This window comes from Centrocercus urophasianus, unplaced genomic scaffold (genome assembly GCF_019232065.1).
Source record: "Centrocercus urophasianus isolate 14NV4802_14NV808 unplaced genomic scaffold, USGS_Curo_1.0 seq_20, whole genome shotgun sequence".
NCBI lineage: Eukaryota > Metazoa > Chordata > Aves > Galliformes > Phasianidae > Centrocercus > Centrocercus urophasianus.
The window spans coordinates 5092214-5105046 of NW_024884756.1; the positions used below are offsets into that span (position 1 = coordinate 5092214).

A 12833-nucleotide genomic window follows, 5' to 3' on the forward strand; every position below is an offset into this window, starting at 1 on the left:
AGGGAGACCTGTGGAATCGTAGATTCACTGAGGTTGGAAAAGACCTCCAAGATGACTTAGTCTAACTGCCAATGTATCCCCACCATAAAACATGAGGTGTGGTCCTTAGGAACGTGGTTTAGTGAACAGTGGTGACAGAGGGATGGTTGGACACAATGATCTCAGAGGTCTTATCCAGTGCCGTATGAGCTGAGAACGAATAGGTGCTGGAATGAAACATGTAAACCTTACTCTTCTTGTGGCGTATACAACAAGGCCTGAACTACACGTTGCTGTAATGTAATGAATTTCACAGTGACTGCTGCATAAAGGCCCGCGTGAGAAGCTCAGTGCCACCCGCTGCTGCTGGCTCCCACAGCCAGCTGCTGTGAGGGGCTCCTTCATCGCGTTCATAGGAGAGGCTTAAGAACTAACCTTCTAATCTCATTTTTTAAATAACAGTCTCACCATCTGTTCCTTTTGCTGCATATTAATACTTCTATTTAATTTTCGGTTTGTATTTCTACTGTGTAAATCAGATTATTTCTGTCTTTCAGCAGTCTTAAACTAGTAGATTTTAGAAAGCATGGAATTGAATACGAGAAGCCTAAACGTAATTAAATTGTTACTGACCTCCTTCCTTTTAGCTGCTACAAGATTATTCATGATTCAGAACAAAATCGGGAAGCGAGAACTTGGAGTTCCAATCTTACAGCTGCCGTTGACTCATTTGTTGTCCTTTACCAAACCATTTTCTCTAGGCATTCTGTCCAGGAGCCTGGAATTCCTAGCAACAACACTTTCTGTGAAAACATCAGAAATATTCAAATCAATCTTTTAATTAATAAAGCACAAAATGCTATTTAATTTCCAAGTGTTTAATCAAATATCTATAGGAATATGTTTACATAAAGACTTTTCCTCCTATTCTGAATTCATTTAAAAACAAATACTAATGTTTCCGATTACAGTAAAGATGTTTCCCATGTAATTATACCCTAAGAAAAAAGAACAATGCTATTATTGAACCATAGAATGACTTAGACTTAAAGGGACCGTAAAGCCCACCCAATTCCAACCCCCTGCCATGGGCTGCTTTGTCCCCATCAGCTCAGGCTGCCCCATCCAACCTGCCTTGAGCACCTCCAGGGATGGGGTACCCACAGCTTCTCTGAGCAGCAGTGCCAGGGCCTCGCTGCCCTCTGAGCAAAGAATTTCTTCTCAACATCTAACATAAATTTCCCTTCTTTTAGTTTAGTTCCCCCTTGTCCTATCACATCAGACCATATAAAAAGTCAGTCCCCCTCCTGTTTTTACACTTTTTTTCTTATTTACAGCTGAAAGAAACGGCAGCCAATTTTTAATCCAGCACTGAATTACTTCTGAGCCACATTCAGTCTACTGGAACTTCCAAATAATAACAGCCAACCCTCTATATTGCCAAGTGGAATGGCTTTAACATTGTGACAGTTCATAGTGAAGTTGTGGGTGTCATATTAAAACACCGGTGTGCTAACATCCCAAATTTCTCTCCCTGAAATAAGTAGGAAAGCTATGGATCACGATGGAGACCAGGCTGCTCGATTTTAGTAAGGTTTGCTCTGATAGTATTCTCTGGAGAGCTTTCAGGCTCTCTGTGACTACTAACAGTTCTCAGGTGAAAGCAGTCACAATTGCTCTCCATGCTGCACAGATAACAACAGGCTGAAGCATGAAAAGAAAACATTTCTGACTCGTTCTCTTCTATAGTAGTGGCAGAGCATCCCGTTTTGACCCCCCACGCTATTCATGAGATTATTCACACAATTTTGTCTTAGGGAGCACCTCTGCTTGCTATAATTTTTAATGCAAACAGTGCCAAATCAGCTGCTTTTCTTGAGAACAGACTGAATATTGCAAGAGGGAAGGGAGCAGTACCAGTAAGCAAGAATCTGTGATATGAGGAATTTTTACTACCTTGCAGCTGTACAGACCTAGTACTAAATAGAATATTATCTGAATTATCACCTTAGCATGGTTAGTTGGTCTAATATTCAGGCAGATACATTAAAATGAAAAATAAACTCTTCATGAAGCCTGACTAAAGAGACCAGGGTGTCCCTTACAAGCCTTGGCAGAACAAGGTTTTCTCAGCAAGGTGCTGATTAGAAGAAAGAGGCGTATCTCAGCCCTGCTAGACCAAGATGTGAAAGGCAAGTTCAAAACTCCCTGACAGACCATGTTTCTGCCCACACAGACACAAGATGCTGCTGGTCACGTAATTGGCAGCATCTTGCTGATCTGAGTGTTGGGACCGGTTTTAAGTTAGGAGCTACAAAGCATGCTTTTTTCCTCTTGCTTCTAAACCCTTCACTGCTTATTAGAGAAGGAAAATGTGCACATGTGCTAGGAAAGATAGAATATAGCTGAAAAGTTGTTTTTCTTAGAAACAGCATCAAAAAGAAAAACAACTCCACAACCTTCTCCCTTTGCGAACAGAGCAATCCCAGGTACAGAAAGCAGCTGTTACTAAGATTAAACTTTGTTCAAGTGGTTGTATTTATTTAAGCTGTCAGCAGAATTTATCACTTCTAATGGCTATACAGCAAAGCTCACGTCATACCAGTTTTGCAGGAGCCTTATGCAGAAGTTGCTGGCTTTGTAAGTATAGGTTTTCAGCAGGAAGTTCTATTGGAGGTTGGATTACAAAAATGTGTGTCGTACAACTTGGGCTCACCAGTCTAGCACCAAGCACACCGACAAAGTGGCAACAAAAGCTTTGTCAGTAACAGCATAGCTCTTAGAGGTGTGGCAAAACTGAAGGGAAAAGAAAAATGCAGCTATTATCTTTAAGACACAACCATTTGCTTGACTTGATATTGATGATTCACATTCAAATAGCTTACTATACTCATTACAAAAGTACAAGCCTAGGATAAGTTTCAAGAAGTTCAGGTTCGGTTTGTGCTCAGCTCTGAACCTTTTAAAGCCAACTTTCTGTTCCAGGGTTTAACAATTCACCGAGGGGCTTTTGAGTAATGAAAATTTCACTTGAGAATTTGAGAAGGAGAAACACAACATCAAGCAGTTCCATATGCACCAACTACATCTGGTGTTTTGCAAAGCATGTATATTGTACGTATGTACACTTTTCTAGCAGTGCTACTTGGAATATGCAATGATCAATTCACTACTGCAGAGCAGAGTGCACTGTCACCTCGGTCCTTGCTACCTTTCTAACTTAGACTTCCCTCTCTGTATTTGCTTGCCTGTCTGCATTTTATTCTTCGTTTAACTTCTGACTTGGGGACTATTTCAAAACTCATGACTGCAGTGAAACAGTGGCCGTCAGGAGCTGCTGACAAGTGACTTAGCATGATCCACTGCCTGGCTTCTGCCAATCGGCCAGCAGAGCCCAAGGAGCAATTCTTGCACAGACACCTCTTGTTCAACATCTCCTTTCCGAACAGAAATCAAAACAAAGCCAAACAGTTCTCTGAACCAACTAGAGCTTCTAAATCATCACCACCATAATCCCAATTAGTTAATGTCAGATATTTGTTTGTCAGTAATACTTAGGCTAATGTTAATCTTGCATCTAAAGGCACACATGCTGCAAACTTCACCATACAAAGTCTGTGCCATTGTTTCACTTACCTACAACAATAATAAATAGCATTAAACAAATGCAGTTGTCTTTATCAGACAGGCTTTTGTTCCGAAGGGGCAGATTCAAAAGGCCTATCATGCTCACTAAACCAACATGACACAGATTCATCATATTTCAATCTACAGTTTCTCTGATGAATCTCAAACTTTTTCATTCTTTAAATTCTCAGGAAGTTACCATGTCTGCAGTTTTCTATATCCCTTTTTCCCCCTCTTTTAATAAGTATTTTGGCATTATTTTAATTTATACTGTCATTAACATCTGAGCTTGTATGTGTGTCTGCTCCTTGCTTAGTTTTTTGCATGTCTAAGTAAGTTCTAATTGCTGAGGCTGTATACGATGCACAGCCAGTTGCACAGAGATGCTAGGCCTTTGAACTCCAAAGAGAACATGAAAGAGATGCGCAGAACTGGTTTGAAAATGGTGAAGAGTATTATAGCAGCTGTTCTGTAATGCACTGCAGAAACCTGCTGGTTTGAGAAAGCACAGGCACTTCTGCTCATACTGGAAGGACAAGTATAACGAGCCTGCTCCAGAACACCGAGTCCTATGCTATGCCAACGGGCCTCAGTCAGTAGAGATGCAGGATGTTAGGAGCATGTGAGAGCTGACTTTTTCAGTGTATCCCGGGTCCGTGATTTACCACTAATTAATGGCAAATCAATTGTCAGTCTGGAAGCTGCTGAAGTCTGTGGCAGCAGGAAGAAAATTAGTTATGTGTGAGCTAGCAGTATGACTAGATAGAAGGAAGTCAGGAAGGTTTGACACAGTAGGATATGGCTCACTTCAGCATGAAGCCTGGTTACTTCTGGACCAAATATGGGTTAAAAATGCCAGCCTTAGGTCTAATAGTGCAGTTTCAGAGTTTGGGTTACATCTGGTTCTTGCACAACTCAGTGAACAGAAGGATTAAAGAGTTTTTTCTCTGAATGTTAAACAAAGCTTAGGAAGCCTGTCGGAATGAGTCACCCAACCAAATTAAGGTCCTGATCTGATATGGGCGTAGACCTTACATCAGGTTTCTAGGCAGAGGTTACATCACTACTTTTGAATATACCTTGGTAAATATTGGAGCCAGAAAGGGCACTGGATTAGGAGTCCACGTAGCACAAAGCGTATTTTACTTGCAGTTTCCTTACAGACTGCCAAGTCAAGAAAAGGCAAAAGCCATCTCTGAGGTACTCATGCAGCTACCAAGTAGAGACAATGCCTAATATTTACCAGAAAGATGAGTTAGGCTGAAGGAACTGGCCACTGACTAAAGTCAAAAATAGTCAGTTAGCAAAGAATAATCTCCATCCTGCTCAAACCTGGGGTGAGGTCAGAAAGCAGCGAGCTGTTGCTGGAATACAGATGGCAGCTAATCAAACAGAACCTGCCAAGGTCACCCTGCACACAACAGCTGTGGGGCTCCCACTGGCCCCACAAGCACGTTCCTGCATTTTGGAATATCGATGGAGATTTCTCTGAGGAGCACATAGAACCTCATGCTCTGACCTACTTTCTTTAGGCTTTGTTACACTTCTGTCCTAGGCAAATAACCTATTAGAGGTTTCTTTGTCTCCCCACGGGAAAGCTGGGGAGTAGTACATACACCTTTAAATACAATAGCTTTCATAGTCTCTCTAAAGATCAAGGAAGAAGTTTTCTGCACTATGCTTTCCTTAGATTTAGTAGAGGAAAATTTTAGTCAAGGAACAATCTGAAAACTAAGTGCTATCCCCCACTGTTGCTAGGAATCATGTTTACCAACCAGTGGGAACCCTGAGTACCCATTGCAGTAAAAATCGAGCTGCACTGTTCTCTTTAAAAGTCTCAGGTTTACATATGACAGAGCAGTCCAATAGTAGGTTTTTTTATAGAAAGGAAGCGTGTGGAAAAAAAAAAAAAAGCAAGCTAGTGGAAGATGACACCAGAATCACCCAAATTGTCACATCCACGTTCCATGTCAAACGGGGGGGAAAAAAAAGTAAAACCTGTGACAGCTATCCTCTACATCTCCATCTGTAATGTTTTCTGCATTTGACAAAAATATGAATCACTTGAGGGTATAGAAAACATAACACTTGTTTCACACAACACAGAAATATACAACCTAAACCTGTCATGAAAACAATACTGTGATAGAGATGACAGACTATCTAGTATGCAGTGTGAATCCGTATGTGTGGAGAACTAACTAATCAAGTTCAATGTTTAGAGTTAAACAGGAGACAGCTGTTCAATCCCACTGAACACTGTCAAGTTCTGAAATTAAGGTAAAACCAAGAACTCTAAATATTTCTAAAACAAGAGTGACTGGTGGTGCTCAAAATATGAAGCAGCCTTTTGGGTGGGATGTTTTCTCATCATTCAAATTTGATAGATTTCTTTCACATTCAAATCAGTCTTTTGGTTATTTTGAAAATGTGGATAAAAGATGTGGGGGGGAACCCAGGAAGAAAAGGAAATACTGTTGTGACTTGTTTTGATAAGACAGCATCAAGGGTAAGAAATCTTCCTAATTAAGATTTTGTTGAAGTAGTAAATTAGTTCAAATTAATCCATATTGATTTCCAAAATTTTTAATTTTCTGCCATTAGTCTAAGACTAAATTAACTAGACTTTTTCTCAAATAAATCAGGAAATATTTCTATTGCACCTTGATTTTTTAGGCATAATCATTTTATTAATATACTTACTTGTTTTCCTGAGAAAACAGAATGGAAGCCTTTGGTTACTTAAAATCTTGATTAAATAAAATGGAGTATGGAGTAACAAAGTGATCCTGTCCTTTCTTTTTTTTACTGAAATACCCAAAGCAAAGGCATGTTGAAATAGAAACAGCAACAAAAAGAACAAAACCCTGACCTTTCAACCTGTCTGCTTATTGAAGAAAAATATTGAATGCACTGTAAGAGATCACTTAGGTCAGTCTGGATCATTCTTTGACTGTGCAATATAGCAAAAAGAATTCATTTTTTCAGGCTCTGAGTACACATGCATATTCCAAGCTGTCATCTCTTTTTCTAGAAGTGTCTTTCCTGTAACTTTTATCACTCCTTGTTTTTGAAGCCTTAGTTTCCAGAAACTTTCAGCTGTCCCTACAATATCAATAGATACATCTATCACAGTCCCCATAATGACAATAAATCCCAGCAATGTAACTACTTTGCTGACACAAACTTAGTTACGATGGAAATTTTTATCCCATCAACATCATTGACTAGAAGGGCTTTAATTCATCATCTGTGATTTACTGTCTCTATAATTCACAGATATAATCTCTAGGGTCGGGAGTCTTATGGAATTAAATTAAAGTGATTTTAAGAAAGAAAATTAGAACACACGGATTTGCTCAGACCAGAAATCCATACAGCTCAATACCCTGTATCTAACTCATGACTCAAAGAACGGAGCCCACAGGGAGAGTGTAAGCACAAAACATCCATCTGTGCTTCTGCAAAATACACTCCCAGGTTACCTACAGCTTGTGGCTTCGTGAGACAGGGACACCATCTTACATGTCATGCAGCTGCTGATCCACTCTTGTGTGGATGTGTCCATTGCTTTCTGCACCCACACAGATTTATAGCAAAAGCTTAACAGTGTCTAGAGCACAAGGATATAAAGGAATAAGCCCACTACTGCTTGAATATATTACTTTTTTGAGATGGAATGAAAAACCAGGTTTCTCCTCTTTAGTAGCTCTGGCTGGATCAAGCTATAGATGTGGAATGAGATAGGGTACAGATAACTACATTTTCCTTCTCTGCCTGCAGGGAACTTCCTCCCACGTGTGAGCATACAGGCACAATGCAATATTAGCAATATGTTAAGGCAAGAAAAGGACATGTTGAGAAGCCATACTCTCCAACTGCATTTTGGTACGAAGTGAGATGCTATACTCACATGTGTTACCCATGATTTTAACTGCTACTTATACAAGACATCTCTTAATTGTAAACAGTAAGAACAGGTTCTACTTCCATGACTGACTGGCTACAAGATAATTCTCCTACTGCATTTGAGTTTTGATCCTGACATTAAATACTGCTAGAAGCTGTGATGGTTTCCCTGTTGAGCTCTGAAGCTAGGAAAACTTGTAATGCATCCAATAAGTCCTAATATTAATATTCTGTTATGCCTTTTGAACTACACAGAAGCAAAACCTACACACAATTTCACAGTTCTTGTTGCATCTTAACTCTGATTTGACTTTCCAGCCTGCAGGCTTGGCCTTTGCTGCCAGAGAAACCTTTGGGGACTTACAATCCGCAGAAGTAGGCTGTGAGAAGCTGAAGCACAGAATGGACGTTGCTCTTTCGACTGTGCTGGTAAAACAAGAAATTCTGAGTGGTCTAATGTTCAGCCATGGAAGAACAGTTTTACTTTTATGCTTGCTTTTTGGTTTCTGTTCTTGACTGCAAAACAAACCAAAGAAAACTGTGCTTTGGATTCCAAAGGAATTGAAAACATTACAGAAGTTCACTTAAGTTAACTTGATTTCTCTTGAAAAGCTTTTTTCTCAGTGATGGTTTTGAACCCTACACATTCTTTTCAGGCCATACTACTAAGTTCACTTCTCTGAAATCTCTTTCTCTTTACTGAAGGTATTCTTAATATACAGACACACAGAAATGCACAGAGTGGCTGAGACTGAGGCAGGAGGAGACCTCTGCATACCAGCTGGTGGAGAATAACTGCCCTAGTGATTGACAGTCTGTGCTTGCTGCATAATTAACAATCACTCATTTACAGAGTAGCTAGCACAAATGGAAGGCATTTTGTAAATGGACATCTTTGGTACAGTAATGATGGTACAGTATGATGTTTTTCTTATCTCCCCTTTCCCTGATTAACTCCGTATCTCCACTGACACAAACTGTTTTACACTGACATTTAAGAAAACATGATCTTTATATGCTTATCCTTGCTCATACAAGAGCACAGTGAAGCAAAATGAAGAGCTTCTGCAAAAGAGTAACTTGAGTATAAGTGGGAGTGGAAAGCAGATTCTACTTTTTTAAGTATACATAGACAGGAGCTGTGCCAGATCTTCCTCACACCAGGTCTCAAGGATGCATTAAACACTTCAGTTTTGCAGTCCGCCCCACTCATCAGCACTCATGACTCAACACGATTTCTGACACATTATAAAAATACATGTCTTTATATCAGTGAATCAGCCTGCTCATGCAGGTGGATTGCTCACAAAGCGTGGTGAGAACAGAGAGGAATGCCTCAGTAAGTTTTCCTGAAGTCCTGACTTGGATTATGTGCTCGGCTTTGCTTCTGGGGAAATATCCCTGCAGCACCATGTGGAGACATCCCAAGGGGAACACCACTGGTTCATGCTGGCAAGAACCAGCAAACTGTTGGAATAAGTAACAAAGTGAAGCTGCCTACCTTCATTGCAGGGATAGGAGATAGTATTTGGAGTAGGTCAACAGCCGTACCCAAGATTATTAGGATGAAGGGTCTCCAATTGCTCGCAGTCTTTTGAAGCATAAAATTGTCTTTCATGTTTGTTATCAGAGTAAGATGACCAACTTACTGATCCACTCCACCGTTCCCCTTCCTTCCTGTGATCCTAGAAAAAAAAAAAAAAAACAATCTGTAATAATTAACAAGCTTAGTTTTTTAGGCCTGTACAGCTCACCTCAGTGATGTGATCTCCACGCACAAAAAGGGACAATCCTAGCAGGTTTATCACTCTTCACAACACCCAGTTCAGAAGAGTCCTTGCTACAAATTCGTTCCTCCCTGGGAAATGTCATTTCCACCTTCCGTCCACACTTGAGTAGCGTATTTATTACTTACATTTTACACTTCCTGAAGTTCCCAGGCACGTTACCGGGTACCAAGACTAAGTAGGGAGTATCTGTTCCTTCCTTCGTGATGCAAGACAGAACTACACAGCTGGGCTGGAGGACAGTTCATTCCTGAGTGACATTGCTCACACTTTGCTGGGACTCTAGTTCTCTTCTAGAAAATTCTTTTCATTCCTATCAGAAGTAGACCCATTTCTATTCATAACAAGTCTTAAGCATGAAAACTAACAGGTAAGAATCAGTAGCTGTCTCTCAGTCAAACTTCTCTACGTGAGGGAGATGGCACAGGACACGGATGTGTACAAAACAAACGCCTCTGACTAGAACTACGGCATTCTGTTCCTCTAGACTCGCTCTAGGCATCCTGCTACGAAACATCTTGTCCTGCTGCTTAGGTTGTGAATTATTCTGACCTTATTCCTCAAAGCTCCTGTCTTCTTCAGCAGTAGGAAGGGCAGCAGGAGTAGGCATTGTGTCTTGACAACTTTGCAAAGCTGAAACTGAGACTCTGCACCAGGTTATGGCCTCCACACTGTGTGAGGCACACCATTCTGGAACGTACAAGGCAGGGAAGTCACTGCTGGAAGTATGCAGCAGCACAAATGATAGGGAAACATTTATTATGCCAGAGGGTTGTGCTGTGCCAGAAGGTCAGACATGACCTGCCTGTTCCAAAGGAATCATGTACCACCAAGTGCTTTGTCAAGTGATGAACACATGCAGTATGATTTACGATGTAAGTTACTCCTTGCACTTGTTTCAAATTTCTTGAATATGATCATCTTCAAATAGCACAATGCATTCCAGAAAAGGCTTACAAGAACCTCATAAAACAGCACTATTACTCCCCCCTCCCACTCTGATTACTTCCCGATGCATTCCATGGTCATGCTTGTCTTTCTCATCAGCACAGTACATTCATGATTCACAGTCATTCTGTGATCAACCAGTACACACAGTTATTTTCAGCTTGTCACTATTTTCAGCTTATGAACTTCCATACTACAGCAGAGGCTTGTATTGTTAGTTAGATATTAACTAACAATATTTTGATTTTGGCATCATTTCTCTTACTACAGTCCTCAAAATCATCTAGTTATTTCAGTTGGAAATGTAATATTAATAGCATACTACCTGTGTTTCATTCTCTGCTTCAGTTAAATTATTGCTATAAGCAATCTATCATAAATTCTTGGTGCACTTTGCAATCAAGTTCAACCCTCTACCATGCACATTCTTTGCAGTACAAGGCTAGTTTCTCAAAATCAGCTATCTGGAACATCTGACTATTTCTGATAGAATCTGGCTCTTCTGCATAGATGAGTAAGAGCAGTATCTAGGCCAGAATGAACAGAAGGAAATAAATACAGCAGAGAGATGATATTGTCACATGGGCTTTCTGAATACATACATTTTCTGTAACAATTACCTTTTTTGTTTTCTATCTGACAAACATTAGAACAGGTTCTGCTAAATTTCTTGACATAAAACAGAAGAACTATGAACTTAAAGACAGCTTACAGCTCTACTGCATTGGTAGAGAGCTTGTTCAAGAACTGAAGATTCAGCAAGACTATAAACACACTCACCCAACAACAGGGAGACAGCATCCAACTCCTGTCACATCTTTAGAGGAGTTTTCTATCTTTGATAAACAGTGCAAGAAAAAGTGTTCACCTGTGAAATGAGATACCAGTTTAAAACTCCAATCTCACAATCTTTTCTTCTGTCACGTAATATATGGTATGAACTAGACAGCAACAAGTAAATGCCTGCATGACAAAAAAACAGGTGCTTGTTAATATCTGGGCTTGTTAGCTTTCAGTGTGTTTACACTGACACAGTAATCAATATCATATGAATTCCTCAATGATTATCTGCAGAATACTTGCACTTCACAGATAACAGTACAGATTTCGTGTCCAGCAGGGACCCCTGGTGGTTAGTGTAGTTATGGCAATGACAAACATTCCTGGCAAAAGTTGGATCAGCCCCTCTGAAACCAGCTTCTTTACTGCGTTCACCTGAACTGCAGTCTTCCTCAGGTGTAAAGGAACAATATATAATCGTACTACCATCTTTTAGCCGTAGGAACCTTACATGTCTGTAAGAGCTTAGCCTTACAAGCTCTCACGCCCTGTACTTGCGTGGTGCAGAAGCCAATTACGAGGCAAATCCTAGAGCCCTGCTCCTCCGGAGGCAGGCTTCTGAGTCTGAACTGCAAGCAAATACTTTGCCAAGTTGCCTGACAGAAGAGGTCCCTTGCACTCTTGCAGGATACTCTACAGCTCTTGGTCTTTCTGTTTCTCAAGGACAGCTGTAGCAAACCAATGCACCTTAAAATCATATGCTATCAAACAGCATTCGCTTACTGCCTTTCAGCTGACCTACCTCATCAAAATTATCTACCAGGCCTTGCAAAAAAATAAAACTTTTAAGTCATTAATACTTTAAGGTAACCACTGTGTGTAAACAATGAATATTAAGATGTTATAACCACAAGAGAGTTAGGCAAAATAGACTAGGACAATAAAGAGAATAAATGGAAGACTTGCCTACAGAAAGCACCAGAAGAAGGGATCTCCAGAAGAAACCCTTCCCCTCTGGTAGCCAGCTCTTAAATAGGTCTAGGAGGGGCCCAGGCTGCACCCCTTCCGGCAGCACAGCTGAATTGCCTTCACCTGTACTCCTCTGGCTGACTCACGGCTTGCCTCAGGTGATCAGAGGTTCAGGCCGTAACTCAGCAGTTCCCATACACACTGTAAGCCACAACTCACTTTCAAGGAGGCTATTAAATACACATCTGTCGTGCAGGATTTTACAACATCTCACGCTTGTATTTAGAAAGTACTTTCGGATGTAGACAAGGATTGCTGTAAGTCACACGTAGCCTTCTGTCGGCATCTCTGCTCCGTGCTCCTGTCCCTACCCTGATCCTTCTCCTTGGCTTTATCTCCTGGTTTTGACTCTTGCTTTCCCAAACACAGCAGCATTCTGCCTTTCTCAGATAAACCTCATTTCATAACCGAATTCCTGTGAAAGAATCGCCTCCGGCAGAGCCCAAAATAACTCACAGCGCTGCAGTCCCCAGCACTATCCTCCGCTTCTTGAACTGCATTTGTCGGCTTCCTTACCGGAGCTACAACGCCCGGCTCGGTTCTGTAGCTGCTTCTGGGGAAGGATCATTTCAGAGCCATCGCACGGATATTTAGGGATATTTTAACATCAGAGGGCACGGTGAGACGTAGTAATTCACAAGCCTTTATCCCGCGAACCGACACGGAGGATGTCGCCGAGAAAAGAAGCGCCTTTAACGGCGCCCGCCTCCCTGAGCGCGGCGAGGCGGGCAGCGCCTCTTCTACCGCCCGCCCCCTCAGGGCCGCGCCCGCCGC

General features: G+C 41.1%; 1 long non-coding RNA gene across 2 annotated transcripts; it reads right to left on the minus strand.

Moving 5' to 3' along the window:
• Positions 1 to 618: 618 nt before the first annotated feature.
• Positions 619 to 12743, minus strand: LOC122162042. Of its 2 annotated transcripts, none has more exons than XR_006169396.1 (4): positions 12576 to 12743; positions 11031 to 11118; positions 9017 to 9200; positions 619 to 782 (listed from the first exon to the last, which is right to left on the minus strand). It is a non-coding gene; the product is annotated as an uncharacterized LOC122162042 (long non-coding RNA). The 2 variants fall into 2 exon arrangements; XR_006169397.1 differs by lacking the exon at positions 619 to 782 and adding an exon at positions 7886 to 8031.
• Positions 12744 to 12833: the final 90 nt, after the last annotated feature.